Genomic DNA, 15,925 nt, shown 5'->3' with positions numbered 1-15,925 from the left:
GACCCACTTAGCTCTCAGTCTCTGTCTCCTCCCTACACCAGAACTTAAAGTCTCCCTTAGAACATTTACCAGGGCAGACTGTCCTGGGAAATAAAAGATCAGGCAGGGGCCAAGGAGCGTATGAGGTGGGACGATAGATTCCTGACTCTTGGTTCTCTTACCATTGTTGAATTCCAGGTTCCAGTTACAGAAGCAGCAGCAATGTGAAATCCTGATACTTTGGATTCATTGTTTTGTGTTCAGCATTGCTCGGAGCCTTACTATACTGTCACACTTAATACTACTGCTCTGTGCAATATGTGTACCAGCCCCATGTTAGAGGACCCCAGAGGTGATGGTTGGGCCATCCCTATTCAACCCACATATGTGAGAAGTGAGGATAATTTCAGAGAAGTCTTCTGCTACCAGAAGAACACAGTTGAATCTTTTCCATGGTCCAGCATAGACACATAAATTTCCCCAAGACTCGCACCAAATATAGTAAAAACATCCAACACTAACTCCAGAGGGGAGAATAATGAAATGAATGACCTTCGTTGGACACTTAATTTACGCCTGTTTCTATAGTTATTTTACTTGCATCAATTTATGGAATTCTATAAGAATGTGATGAGTTAAGTATTGCTATCTTCATCCCCCTCTATCACACACACACACATACACTGAGGTATAGAGAGGACTTATAAATTGCCCAAAGTTACTCAAGTGCTAAGTAGCACTCAACTGCTAAGTATAGAATCAGCAATATGACTCCATAGCCACAGCTCTCTTAATCCCTGTGTCCCTCAGTTTCTTCTACCTCTGTTGTTTCCAAGAATAGGTTTTCTGTCATTAATCTTCAGGTCTGATGTGGATAGTTCCAGTCCTTGCATCTAGAAACTCATGGTTAAATAACATTTTCTCACTTCTTCTCTAATACATATGCTACACAATGGTAGAGAATGAAAAAAAAATGAATGCAATTAAAGCTACCTCTGGGAAAAAGAAGACAGGAAAGCAAAACATTTCAATCACTAGTGTAGAGCGTTCACTACCAGGAACACAGCACAGGCGATGGGGACAACATTTCAATCACTAGTGTAGAGGGGACAACATTTCAACCACTAGTGTAGAGTGTTCACTTCCAGGACCACAGCATAGGCGATGGCAACAAGGACTCCTCAGCTCCGAGGTCCTCAGTGGCTAGCCTGGCTTCCCCGAGTCTGACTCTCAGCAGGAACTCTCATTTCTGGTCTATGTGGTCAAGATTAAGAGACACAAAGGGAAACCTTCCCTCCTCAGGCTTTCTCACTTTGCCTCAATGAGTTCCCCAGCCTGGGCCTGTCCCAGTGGCTGACAACTATGCTGTAGATTGTTCTAGTTTGCTTTGTGTTGCTATGATAAAACATTTTGACCAAAACAATTTGGGGGTCATAGTCCACCACTGAGGGAAATCAACGCAGGAACCTGGAGCAGAAACCATGGATGAACACTTCCTACTGGCTCCCTGTACTGAGTGCTCTGTGTTATCTTCTTACACAGCTCAGACACACTTTCCTAGGAATGGTGCTGCCCACAGTGGGCTACCCACCCCCGCCCCAGTCATTCAGCAATCAAGACAATTTCCCATACACTTGGTCACAGGCTAACTTGATCGATGCAATTCAATTAAGGTTCCAACTTCTGAGGAGGTTCTATACTGTATCGAGTTGGCAGCAAAAACTAACCAACACACCTATCATGGTTTTCTTGGATTTTACTGAGGTCTTGGATGATAGATGTTGAGTCAAACCCAAAGTCAGAAATGCAAGACCCTGACTCTCCACAGTTGTCTGAATGCAGTCTTCTTTTCCTTGGCAACAGGTCTTCTGTGTTCTGTTTTTCATGTTCACAGTGTAGCAGGATGAAGATACAAGATGGAAACTTCCTGTTTTCCCTTGCACCCCGAGAACAGCTTTTGATGCTATAGAAGGGAGAGGGTTTGGAAGGCGATGGGGAATCTGCTCACATGTTCTAGGCTTCCCCCCTGTGTTTCTGGCTTTCTTTAAACGCCATTTATGGTAAGTGTAACTTGGCATAAAGAATTGGCCTCTCCAGGTCATGTGGCTTTTCTCAGTGACCCTGGACCATTGACAAATAAAGGATGGGCTTTTCTGAGAAAAGCTCTGTTTCATTTTGTTTTTCTAAAGAAAAGGTCTTTTATTCCCCTGCAGCTCACTCCAGTCACACAGCACAGTACCAATGGCCACAAGAAATGAACAGTCATCTCTGGCATTATTGTCCTCCTTCTTCAGGACATGGCTTGAGACTGGAAATGTTGTACACAACATCTGTCGTCTTAGATGTGAATGTTTTCTGGCTTCCCAGCCAATAAGAGGAGGGAAGAGGAGGGAAGGGGAGGGAAGAGGAGGGAAGGGGAGGGAGGAGGAGGGAGGAGAAGGGAAGGGGAGGGAGGAGAAGGGAAGAGGAGGGAGGAGGAGGGAGGGGAAGGGAAGAGGAGGGAGGAGGAGGGAAGAGGAGGGAAGAGGAGGGATCCTTTGTTCCATGTAGGCCCTGCGCTCTGCCCTGCTCTGACAAAGCCCTATCCCCACAAGACAAAGCTATTACTACTTAGGACTCAATTTCAAATTAAAGAAATTTGCTTTCAAATAGCTGCAAAGAGAAGGGAATGTCTTGGTTTGCCTGATTAGGAAATCCAGGCCTTCTGATGTCTTTGCTTGTTTCTAGACCTAAAATTGTGCCATCCTTGTGTTATTGCTCTCTCCAAATTCAGGTCTGCCTTCTTTTGTATTGGTTTCATTCCCTGATGCGAAGCTCCCTCAGAGATAAAACAGTGTCAATCCCCCCATTATTTCCAGGACAGACATGCATATGTCCACCTTCTGCCATATGGTCAACCCTCTGTCAGTTGCTATGGACAGAGAAGACGCAATACAGTCGGCGATCACACCCGGCTATATGCCCAAATGTAAAATCAAGAAGTAGAAATCCTTCCCATCTAATGCACAGTGTAAGGGTGAAGAGTATTTTCCTAAGGGGGGGTGAGAGTATTTCTGTCAGCAGAAGTAGTGTCCCGTGGATAGACATTACACATCACTCTGTGGACCATGACCATGCTGGCTACTGTGTCCCCAGAGTAGAGCCTGATCTGACGCACTGGGTATGCTCCACCAATCTTTGATGATTGGACAAATAGAATTCAGAGAGTATGCATGTGTGCTAACTGCTCTGGGAAGAAGCCCATTTGAAGATGAGCTCTTCAGGTGTATACTATAATTTTCATGACTTCTGGATTTTCCTAGTGGGAAAAAATAATCCTTTATCGTATAGGGACCTGTCTTCCCAACCTCATTATCAGAGGGTACTCTAACAACTTTCATGCCTCTCCAACTTAAAAAAATAACAAAAAAAGTCTTTGAAGCTTCAACATGGTATACTTATTTCTTTCTCTGTATTATTCATTCTACAAACATTTATTGGATGTCTATCATGTAGTAGACACAGTTCTAGGACAGAGATATGGAAGGCCATAATTTCTTTAAGAAACCCAAGCCTAGTAAAGACACGAATAATTGACTATTCAGTTTATTTAGTTTGATTTTTTCTTGGAGACAGGTTCTCCCTACACAGCTCTGGCTATCCTAGAAGAACTCACTATGTAGACCAGGCGGGCCTTGAACTCATAGAGATCTGCCTGCCTCTGCCTCTGAGTGCTAGGATTAAAGCGTGTGCTGCCACATTTCGTTCATAAATGATAAAAACAAAAACAAAAACTAGATTACAGGCCGGAATGTGGTGGCACATGCCTTTAATTCCAGCACTTGGGAGGCAGAGGCAGTTGGATCTCTGTGAGTTCCAGGACAGCCTGGTCTATAGAGCAAGGAGGACAGACTCCAAATCTACACAGAGAAACCCTGACTCAAAAACCCAAACCCAAACGCAAAACCAAAACCAAACAAACAAAAAACAGATTACAGGCTTTAGCATGTGATCTGGGTTTGAAATATGACTTTGACACTTAATTACCAATAAAACGTTAGGAGGGTTAGCCTTTTCAGGCTTTAATTTTTCGTTAGCAGTAAAATTAGTCATAATGAGATCTCTAACTTCATACAGGTTTTATGTGGATTACGTTACAGCTGAACCCCATGTAGCTAGAGCCTGGTGTAAAGAGTTGCCCTTCTGTTTGAGGCTGTGAAGGGTAAGAGAAAAACAGCAATGAACCCAGCCTGTAGATGCCACAGATTTAATAGAAGACGTGGGATTTGCTCTTCTTCTTAAAGATCATGGGGAGAGTCCAGGCGGAGGAGGGTGGAGGGGAGAAGGAGGAGCCTTCTGCCAGAAGGAGCAGTTTGCTCAAAGCTTTGAAAGCCTGAGACAGGCTGGGAGGTGTAGGCAGCAGTAAACACATCCAGCTGCCCGGTGTGCTGGTGGGCCAGGAGTAATGGTGGGGAATGACAACAATCATGGGAAAATGGGAGATTCTGGAACTTCGTCCACTGAGGAAAAAATGGCACCTGGACATCTCTGCCCAACAGCCATCCATCGTTGGCCTCACGGGGGAGTGTCAAAATAGCCACCATATTTCTCCTGTGCACACTCAGATGGTACTTTTTCAGTGGATGAAGGTCCATTTGTCCCTCTTCCAAATGCCCTTGGTAATATTATTCAGAGTTTGGCTGTGAGATAGAGATTTCATACAGTATCTGTGGAACACGTTGATCTCTCTGTGGTGACACAAAATCGTTCCTTCTCAGTGACTACAGGATCTAGGGGCACGCTGTTTCTATTTAGAGGTACGAGACTGCTGGAGTGCTGGTCAGAGCGCAGATGGGTGGTAAGGCTGGACTCGCTTCTTACGTAATTCCCCGCATCGGTGTCACGGCAGCTAGGGCCACCTGTCACAGTCAGCACATAGACGTCGCCATTCTGCAGTAGGAAGCATCAGGTGCTCAGGCCCATGGGACCCCTTTCACTGGGTACCCTCCAGCCCGCACTCCCCGTTCCCGACCCCACACCCCCACCGCCCGGTGCTCTCCTGCCCGTCTGAGTAATATGCTGAGCCTCTCTCTCCTCAAACAGAAAGGCCGCCAGAACTCTGGAACCTCACTTCTGGTGTTGATGTTGAACCTTTCTCTTTAACCCCCTACAATTGCTAGTCATTGTAGAGAGAAAGAGGTCTCAAATTTCAAATTCCCAGCCTTCTGCTTACTGATGCTACAGGTTCCTTGTGAATACACCCATGAAAACAACATGTGCACTGTCTCCTGACAGGGTAGGGGTGGGCTGGATTTTCTGCACTCTGCTTGGTTCTTAGCTTGGTTCTTCCTTCCCTTGGAATCACTGCTTCCTTTCTACCTGGCATACAGAGAGGCAGGTTCCCAGTTCCATGAGCAGATCAGTTATTGGTAATATTAAATATTATTCACACAGAGCTGAGCATGGGGGAAATGCCTATAAATCTCAGCACACAGGAGGCTGAGACAAGAGGGTTGCCGCAAGTTACTGGCCAGCGAGTGCTATATGACAATACCCTGTCTGAAAAAAATAAACCAAGAGAAACAGAGAAAATTCTTAATTCTCCATCCCTTCTAAAGATTATGACCTACTTCACCATGAGTGCCCCACACACAGCATTTTGTCCCTAAGGATTCTGGGTATGTTTTTGTGGTAGTTTGAAGTAATTGGCCTCCGTAAGCTCATAGGGAGAAGCATTATTAGGAGGTGTGGCCTAATTGGAGGAAGTGTGTTACACTGTGGCGGCTAGCTTTTAGGTCTCCTATGCTCAAGCTACACCTAGTGTCTCAGACCACTTCCTGTTGCCTGCAGGTCAAGATGTAGCACGCCCAGCTCCTTTTCCAGCACCACATCTGCCTGCACACCACCACATGGCACCACAATGATAATGGACTAAATCTCTGAAAATGTAAGCCACCCCCAGTTAAATGTTTTTCTATTATAAGAGTTGTCATGGTCATGGTGTCTCTTCACAGCAATAGAAACCCCAACTAAGACAAATCCGCTGTAGGATTCTCTCTCCTCTCACATTTGAATTTGCTATGGTGAAAATAATTGCTGTAGCAAAGAGTCTCTGAGAAACTTCTTTTCACAGTGGGCAGCAGTCAAGGATAAAATGCAGAACTGGTCAAAATGCTGACGATAAGAGCCGCACTGGTTAGCGCTAACTAGGCATCTCCTCCTCCCTGCCAAGGCTCAGGGAACACTGTACAAGAGAGGGGAGAAAGGATGTAAGAGCCGGAAGACTCAAATCAGCGCTGCAAAGCACTGCCCTCTGGATGTGACATGATGGTCACACTCATGAAATCACGGCATCTGCGGTTACCTGTAAATAAAACCAAGGCCGTCAAATTCCAGCATAGACAGGGGAGGCACTCTCTAGGACCCACCCCATTGTTACCGCTGGGAAGGGAGAATCATTCTTTTGGGAGGATGCTCCCACTAGTGGGATTTCCCATGCTTCGGTGGATGGCCCCACACCCGTGAACTTGTGAGCAGCACCAATTAAACTTACTGGGTTATTAAAAAAAGAAAACCATGGAATTGGGAGGAGAACATGACAGAGAGATACGGGAGGATTTAGGGAGGAAAATGGGAAGTGGATCTGATCATATTTTCATGTATACGTATATGGACTTCTCCAGAGCAAAAAAAAAAACATTCTAAGATTTATTTTTTAAAGGAGCTCGGGGATTTTAGAGACCGAGCCCTGTAGAAAGGTCATTTTTCATCCACACCTAATGTGGGGGTTCTTCAGAAGCTGGGAGTAGATAAGGGGAGAGGGAGAGAGGGACTCCTGCTCCAGTCAGTGTCTACAGGTGGCAGGCTGTGACATCTTCATCTGAAGCAAGAGGAGCAGAGCAGGAGGGGTTTGAGGTGGGACCTTGGGAAGCAAGCATCACCCCCACTCTGGTGGTTTGAATGAAAATGTCTGGTATAGTCTCATATGTTTGAATACTTGGTCCCCAGTTATAGCTGTGTGGGGAAGATTAGGAGGTATCACCTTGCTGGAGGAAGTATGTCACCGGTAGGTCGCAGGTTTCAAGGTTTCAAAAGACTCACACCATTTCTCATTAGCTCTCTCTTTGTCTAATATTTGGATCAAGAGGTAAGCTCCCAGCTGTTCCTGCTGTCATGCCTTTCCTCTGCCATCATGGACTCTAACCCTGTGCTACCCTAAGCCCAATTAAACACACTCTTTTAGGAGTTGCCTTGGTCATGGCATCTTATCACAGCCATAAAAAGAAAACCAATGCACCCATGGGAGGCATGGCCAAAAGTGATCTTACCCCCAGAGAGGCTGCTTGAGGGAACCACACAAGTTGGCACACAAAAACAGGTCTGAGGGCTGAGAGGCTGACCAGGAAATGCCGCATGCTTAGGGTCCTGGGTAGGCATAGCAATCAAGGAGACCAGCTTGGGGGGTGAGCTTAAGAGTCCATAAGGGAACTAACTGCCTGGTGAGCTCATCCTTGCAGATACGAGTCTTTGAGGAAGCTGACAGACACGTGGGAGGCAAAGCCTGTGAATAAGGGACAAAAAAAATTTTTTTCCCTCGGAGATGGAAGGGAAGTGCCATAAGGTTGGTTAGAGCTATTGCTGGAGTTCGCAAAAGTGTGTGTGTGGGGGGGGGGTGGCGGGGAGAGGGAGGCAGTGTTGGAGGAGACTCTGAGCAGGTGGCTGCAGGGGCAGGAGGGCCCCCAGCTCCACTGTGTGGTCCTGAGATGGGAGGGTGGGAGAGGCTGAATGGAGCTCATCACAGTCCCGTAGGGTACGGGACAGCGCACCCTGAAGTTCAAACAACAGAGCTAGCCACAGAGAATCATGTGTTATAGTCACCACGGCTGGGAAATCCAAGGCCGGAATGCCAGTGTCTGTGAGTTCTGGCTTGCAAAGCTGGGCTGCCTGGCCTCTTCCTGTAAGGACGCAAATCCCATTCCTAAGGACTCCACCACCCTCAGGTCCTAACACTCCGCCCAGGCCTCAACCCCAGGTAAGATCGTAGTTTCCCCATGTGGATGGAAGGGGGCAACAGATTCTAAAGCTGGAAGATACATTGGGAATAGAGACCCCAGGGCCTTAGGTCAGGGTGCTGGTGGGGGTGGGGGGCAAACCAGGAGACCTTTGAGCATAACCAGCGTCTCACTTAGCCCCCAACGCCGAAGCAGAAGCCCTGTTGTCTCAAAGGTGGGACACAGTCGGTCCACATGTGACAGACAGAGAGCCAGGTACCTTGCCTGTAAGCTACAGACCACTGTTTAAAAGTTGAAGGGAAATCCTATTAAGTCTATTCGAAAAATGACATGTTGCCTGGAGAAATAACCATTTCCCCAAGATGAGAGGTTGGGTTTGACATACATTCTTAAATTTTATTTTTCCATTTATTTCTATACAAGTTTATGTTCCCTCTCCCACTCCCCTGAGTCCCCCTTGTTCCCTTGCTCCGTAGACACTTCTAACTTTGATGAGTTTTATATATTTACACACACACACACACACAATTTTATGCCTATACACATTTTTTTACATTTAAATTAGAAACAAGGTTGCTTCACATGCCAATCCCAGCTCCCTCTCCCTCTCCTTCTCCCTCCCCTCCTTCCATACCCTCCCACCAACCCCCCATTCCCCCTTCCCCAACCCCCACTTCTTTCCCCAGGGAGGGTGAGTCCTTCCATGGGGGATCTCCAGAGTTTGTCATTTCATCCAGGGCAGAGCCTAGACCCTCCCCCAAGAGTCCAGGCTGAGAGAGCATCCCTCATTGTGGAATGGGCACCCAAAGTCATTCATATGCCAGGGATAAATACTGACCCAAGGCCCAATAGATTGCCTAGACCTCCTCACTGACACCCACATTCAGGGGTCGCCTATACACATTTTTTGAAGGCTAAAAGTGTGCAGAAAATTACATTTAAAACTGAAAATAGCTGACTGTGGACAATAGCAATCACCCCAAGGCTGAGTTCCTCTGGGACTGTTTACTCTCTTTGGGAGACTTTTCAGCTCAGGTGGGGAATGCCTGACAGGGCAGCCAAGAAAGTCCATTTTTCCTTGGGAAAAAAATTAGAAAGATGGGATCCTACTTTAAAGGTTAAATTTCGATCTGGGAGCTGTAATAGGACTGTCAAATAATTATTATTGTTATTTTTACAAATCTATTTCATTTTAAAAACAAGTTGGGAAATTTCTGACTTAGTTGAAATGAGACCTCAATTCTCCCAGGCCTGATCTGCCACCTGAGGCAGGGCCGCCCACTGAAGAAGTGCCAAGCTGACTCATTAAGATGGCAGCTCCCACTGAGAGAAATAAAGCAGCCACATTCTCCCTGCAAAGCTGCTGAACGGTAGGGGGAGGGAGGGAGGAGGGAAGCTAATTTTTGCAGGCAGCTCCGATTGCTTCTTTTCCCAGGCACTCTTAGTCAATATTTATCTAGTTATTCGCAGGATGATAGCTAATCATTTGTCTCTCTGGTTTCCGCTATCTTTCTCTGCCTCTTTGTGGTGCACTGAACAAGGCTGTAGCTTCCACATCCTCCATAGATGATGTTGGAAGTAAAACCTGTGGCTGAAGGGTCTTCAAACGGCAAAGCCCAAGCAACTGGTTTCGGGCAGTGAGGCTGAGGTTCCCTCAGTTCTGGGTGCGGAGCATAGAGTTATGATGTATTAAGCATGACGGGGTTTTCTAGGGTTTTCGCAGAACCATTTAGAGAGGAGTTGCATAGTGCCATTTGAAGAGGCTTTCATGGTGTCCTTTGGAGGGGTTTTTCCTGTGTGTGTGTGTGTGTGTGTGTGTGTGTGTGTGTGTGTGTGCATGCACGCGCGCAGACAGAGTTTGTGTCTGAGAGAAGACATGAAGATATTATCTTTAGCACTCTAGCATAGAAGGTCTCAACTTGAACCTCAGTCATTATTAAGGAGTTGTGGGAGGCTAGGCTGACTTCTACCTTGCCCTACTGACAGAGTGCCCAATCCAAACTCATGCATCACAAAAAAGGCAGGATAAGAGGTCAAGTTCAATGGGAAACATTGACTTGGGTGGAGATGGGCTTGGAAACACCTCAAGTAGTAAAGAGAGGGGCTAGAGAGATGGCTTGGTGGTTGAGGGCACTGAATGCTCTCCCAGAGGACCCAGGATCTGTTCCCTGCTAACAACCACCTGTAACTATTTCCAGGAAATCCAACTCCCTCTTACAGTTTCTGTGGGCACTACACACACACACACACACACACACACACACACACACACACACAGACATACACACAGACACACACACAGACACACACATACATAGACACACACAGATACACACACTCAGACACACACACATACATAGACACATGCATACACACACACACAGACACACACATACATAGACACACACAGATACACACACTCAGACACACACGCACATACATAGACACATGCATACACACACACAGACATACACACAGACACACACACAGACACACACATACATAGACACACACAGATACACACACTCAGACATACACACACAAACACACACACATACATAGACACATGCATACACACACACGGTGTGCAAAACAACTATATACATTAATTATTGAAAGTGAGAAATAAAGAGGGCTGGGCTGGGTAAAGTGAAGGGGTGTAAAAGTGGGGTGTAGTTCCAGTGGGCTCCAGAGGAGCTCTGAGCTAGGGTGGTTCTTCAAAGATTTCCTGAAAGAAAATGAGAGCGCTTGGCTCTCAGAACAGTTAGTGACTGGATAAGGGCTGTTCCCAGAGACGGGTTGCTGGGGACAGCATTCTACTGGGGACAGCCATTCTCTTCAGCTCAGGATCCTTCTGCAGACAGGGAGCAGACAGCACTCACCCCAGCGTGGGAGGGGAGAAGCCCCTCAGTCGTGAAGGGGAAACCAGGAGACATGTCACACCCTGACCAGGTACAGTTGATGCATATGTCGCTCACAGCTGAAGCTCTCTCAGATGCTGAAACATGAGTCTCCATAGCATTTGTTTCTGAATCTATCATTCACACACCACGCCACATCTATTGTCTGGTCTCATAAATCATAACAGAAACTAGACAGGAAGGACCATGATCTAATTCAACACCCCCCCCCAAAAAAGAAGAGATGTCAACATCACAACGATAGGAATAGTGCATTCAAAGTTTTGGCATCAGTGACACAACCAGCAAGGATCCGGGCCTTCTGACTTCCCGTGTTCCAGGTTGTCCCCTTACTCATGTCAGCCGTCTCCATTTCTTCCTGAGTGACCCTAGAAACACGAGAAGGCAGATTCTCTTCAGAAGAAATGAATGGGCAAAGCTCTCTCAGCTAGTTAGCAGCAAGACTCAAACACAGGTCTTTTGGGGAACAGGGTTGCCACTCAGACAACTTCAGCACACCCCATTTCAGGCCGGCTCAGCCACGTCTGCCTTAGTACTGGACACTGCTGGTCTCTGATAGTGTGGCCATTTGGTAGACACAACATCAACTTTCAACGAGTTCACTTCATCTGACTGAAGGAGAACAGAAAATAACAGATTACTTAAAATGCTGCTTAGCCAATGTTCTGATCAGACTAATGGGTGATCCCAGCTCAGGGTGGGGACCTCTTGCAGAAAGTGACTGTCGTTATTGTGCTGTGTCGGGGGCACAGCAGAGGCTAACACACTCTTGTTTTCCACTGTGTCAGACTTCACTTAAGTGACAACAAATTCTTAAGGTCCAAGGGGGTCGCTGGCAGGAATCTGTGTGGTAGAACCCCTTCCCTTGGTAGCCCTGGTCAAGGTAAATACAAGTTCTTTTACTCTTATCTTAACAATCAATATTAACTCGCAGATCACACATTGCACGCCACATTATAAACCTTTCTCTCTCATTGGCTATCTATATCTATATCAATATCTATATCTACATCTGTACCTGTAACTACATCTACAGCTATTTCCACATCTCTATGTGCAGGTAAGTTACAGAGTGGTTACAAAGGGGCCTGGGACAAATGGATGACACTAGAAGAAACCATCCTGAGCGAGGTTACCCAGTCACAAAAAGAGAAACATGGCATGTACTCTCTCATATATGGATTTTACACATAGATCTGGGGAATGCCAGCCTACAATCCCATGGCCAGAGTCTGGGAAACAGAACCTTCATTCAGTGGCTGATGGAAGTAGAGGCAGACTCCCATGGCTAAGTACTGAGCTGAACTCAAGGTATCCAGTGACAGAGAGGTAGGACTGATGAGCAAAGGGGTTAAGACTGGGCTGGTTTAACCCCCAGAAACAGCTGACCTGACAAAGGTTAACTCTTGAATCCCAGACTGATGCCTGGGAATCCAACATGGGACTGATCAAGACTCCCTGAATGTGGGTGTCAGTAAGGAGGCCTAGGTAATCTATTGAGCCTTGGGCAGTAGATCAGTATTTATCCTGGGTATACAAATGGACTTTTGACTCCCATCCAACAATGTGAGGTGCTCTCTCACCCTGAACTCTTGGGGGATGGTCTAGGCCCTGCCCTGGATGAAATGACAGACTATGGACACTCCCATGGAGGGCCTCACCCTCCCTGGGGAAATGAGGGGATATTGGGGGGGGTTGGTGGGATGGCATGGGAGGAGGGGAGGGAAACAGAGAGGGACTTGGAATTGACTTGTGAAGCAACCTTGTTTCTAATTTTCTAACTTAAATTTAAAAACGAAGGGGCCTAGGAGACAGAAGCTGGCGGTGACGTACCACCTGTGAGAGCCAAGTCACAGACTAGGCTGGAGGTCTGCTGGAGACGCCCTCGGCTGCTGCCTCAGAGTCGCGCTGTGGCGTCAGAGCTGAGCTGTGGAAGTGGGGTCCCAGTGGGAGCTGGAGAGGAGAAGGACAACACCAGGGTCCAGGTGAACAAAGGGTGGACAGAGGAGGGGTGGCTCCTGGTGCCTAAGTGGGAAGACGAATGGGCAGCAATTCTAGGAGGCAATAATGGGAACTGACCCAACCTGGCGTCCCCGGGACAGTCAGGAGTTCTCTAACTGTTGGTCCCTTGATGCACATTCCCGTTGTCAGACGACAAGTCACCGGGACCACTGCCATGACTGTATTAGGAGTTCTTCCTGTGCCTCCTCGTCAGTCTGGCACGTCTATAAGTTCCCATGCCCGGTTTTGCTGATAAGAATTTGATACACCTACGTGTGGCCAGAGTCCAAATTTACTCCGATAAATTTACAGGGCGGCGCCAGTTCTACTTAGGAAAGAGTTGTCCAACCTTACCTGTGTCTTGGTGGTTCCAGACAGATGATGTTTCTTGTTCACGTGTCCAACCAGGTTCCGTCATCCTCCATCTTCAAAATAAAACCAAAGGCCGTTGGTTATAAATGATGTCCCTCGGGGCAAGGCACCCTCAAAAGAACCACACTTGGCCGTAAGATGGAGTAACTTAGGGCAGGCATAGCCTTGTCTCAGCAGTGACTCTATTGACATTGTCGTTTGAATGGCAGGCAGGCAGTCCCAAACCACAGTCCTCCGGAACAACAGCAGCAGGTCTTCCGAGGCATCCCCTACATTAGCCACCGGCTCGAGCATCTGTCTACTTAATGCCTAGACCTTGGCAATATAAAAGGGGACTGGAGCGAGACTTATCTGTCCTTTATCTGTAACGTGCCAAGGATTCACTAAATGCCCTCAAATCTGAGTATTTGTGCGTCAGGACTTCTCAGCCGGGTGAGTCCAGGCCTCTTGTGTAGTCTGCCTGCCTTAAGCCTTACCTTACTCTTTACTTTGTATCCATACCACCCTTAAATACAGCAAATGAGCCTGGAGCTATCACTGCTAAAAGTCCTTCTGGAACCTTCCATGGCTTTCTCTTGACACAAAGTTCTTGACAACCCTGGCTTCTATTATTTCTCTCTTTAAGTGGTACCTTTAATTGAGCCCCCCTTTGACCTTGGAAACTCCTACTCTTTTCTCAAAAAATTCAGCTGAGCGCCACTGTTCCCAGGGAGCCCTTGCTGATGCCTCGTTCTGACAGCAATGACCCCAGGGCACCCTCTGTTCAACCCAAATGATCCCTAACCACAGTTTCTCTACTCACCAGCGTAACTGTGCCTTTCCCTCTGAGCTGTGCGCTCTCAGGGAAACAGTGACTCACTCCACTCCTGTTCCAGGCACCTGGTGCAGCAAAGCTGGGTGATACAGGGCAGAGGCAGTCTGGGGCCAGGGCTGGGCCTCATTTGGTAGAATGCTTGCTCTGGATTCCATACCCAGAACTGTACCCACATAAACATGAACGTTACTTGGAATCTCAGCACTAAGGAGGACCAAACATTCAAGATCGTCTTTGGCTGCACAGGGAGCCCAACACCAGCCTGGGGTACATGAGACACTGTGGGGAGCGTAAGACAGTTTTAAGGAGCAGGGACAGTTTGTGCAACGTCACCGTGGGTGATGAAATTAGGAACAAAAACTAAACAGCAAAGGGTACCATAAAAGGGGACAGGAAACTTCCTCTGCAAAGGACCAGACAGAACGTATTTTAGGCTTTCAAATCAAGAGGTAAAATCAGAGATAGCCATGTTGGTGCCTTGCTTAATCATTCAGCATGTAACTGCCTACAGGACACCAGAGGCATTCACTCTTAGCTGTGGCTTTGGAGGGCCAAATTTGGGTAGTAGCCTGTAGGTTGACCTTTGCCACAAAAGGTGACCAGTCATGGCCCACTGGGAAGGAAGAAGGAGTGGCCTGGTTGCGAACAGCAAAACTCATGAGCGGAAGCTCCAAATCTGATTCTTTAATTGCTGGTGAGCCGCCAAAGGGTGAAGCAGAAGCAACATCCACGCCTCATAAAAGGCACAGTTAGCTGTCACACCGAATGGACGGTTGATTCTTCTGAGCTAGCAAAACAACATCCAGGCAGCTACCAGCTTCCACCCCCAACACGGGCGCCACAAATCCATTCCAAACCTATCTCTTCCCCAGTCATACAATTACTGGAGAGACAGAGCTAAGGGCTCCATAATCTCCTCCATCTTTCTGCACAATCAGGGCCACTGGATTTAGCAGGACACTCCTAGCTTTCCTTATCACCTCCAGGGACAATGGGCGGGCCCTGCGGAATCAGTGGAGCAGAGGCCCTGAAGAGTGTTTGCTGTGGATCTGCTGCGGATCCTCTCTCTTCCACCTGGGCCTCCCGGCTGCTCCGGTTAATTATCTGATCTTTACTTCTGCACGGGCCCACCTCCCTCGCTTACCTCCAAAACAGATCTCAAGTCACCCTGGAGCTAATCCGAAGCTGGCGGAAAGAGGAAGCGAGTTTGGCCAGCTCAGAGTTCTAGCACTCCATAGGTACAAAGAAGCAAAGGCTGATGAACTCACCCCCACCATGAAAGCAGGCAGGGCATCTCCTCCTTGAGGACTGGCCCAGACTAAGATGGTAATGTCTGGGAATAAAATAGGCAACTGAGTCAGAAAGCTTTCTGGAGTGAATGGAAGAGTAGCAGTAGCTAAATCATAAAAGCAGTGACGCTATTTTCCAAATGTCTGCACGACTTAAGCGGAGATCTGCTTTGAAGGCTCGTTTTGACCCGGTGGGGACCTCTCAAGAATGGCTTGCTCAACTCTAACCTCTGCCGGGCCAGACCCACCTTCTGCCCACTGAACTTTCCTCTGAATGATGGCTCAGATGGCTCACAGTTCACCACCGCCATGCTGGCTCTACATTCTCAAACAACTTCCTAAAGGAGGAAGTGGTTTCTAGAACTTCGGGAAGATCCCGTCTGTCTCCACTTCACGACAAGGGGACCAACGTGGTAACGTGGATGTCCAGTGCTCACTGTGATAGCTCTGTCTCACTCAAAAGCTCAGCGTGGGGCCATAGTCCTAACCCTGCAGTCAATCACCTTGGTTCCAGGAATAGGAAGACCAGTCGTATGACTGCTCCAGGCATCCTCGAGC

Source organism: Mesocricetus auratus, unplaced genomic scaffold, assembly GCF_017639785.1.
Source record: "Mesocricetus auratus isolate SY011 unplaced genomic scaffold, BCM_Maur_2.0 Super-Scaffold_6730, whole genome shotgun sequence".
In the NCBI taxonomy this organism is placed as follows: Eukaryota; Metazoa; Chordata; class Mammalia; order Rodentia; family Cricetidae; genus Mesocricetus; species Mesocricetus auratus.
This window is presented reverse-complemented; position numbering follows the sequence as displayed.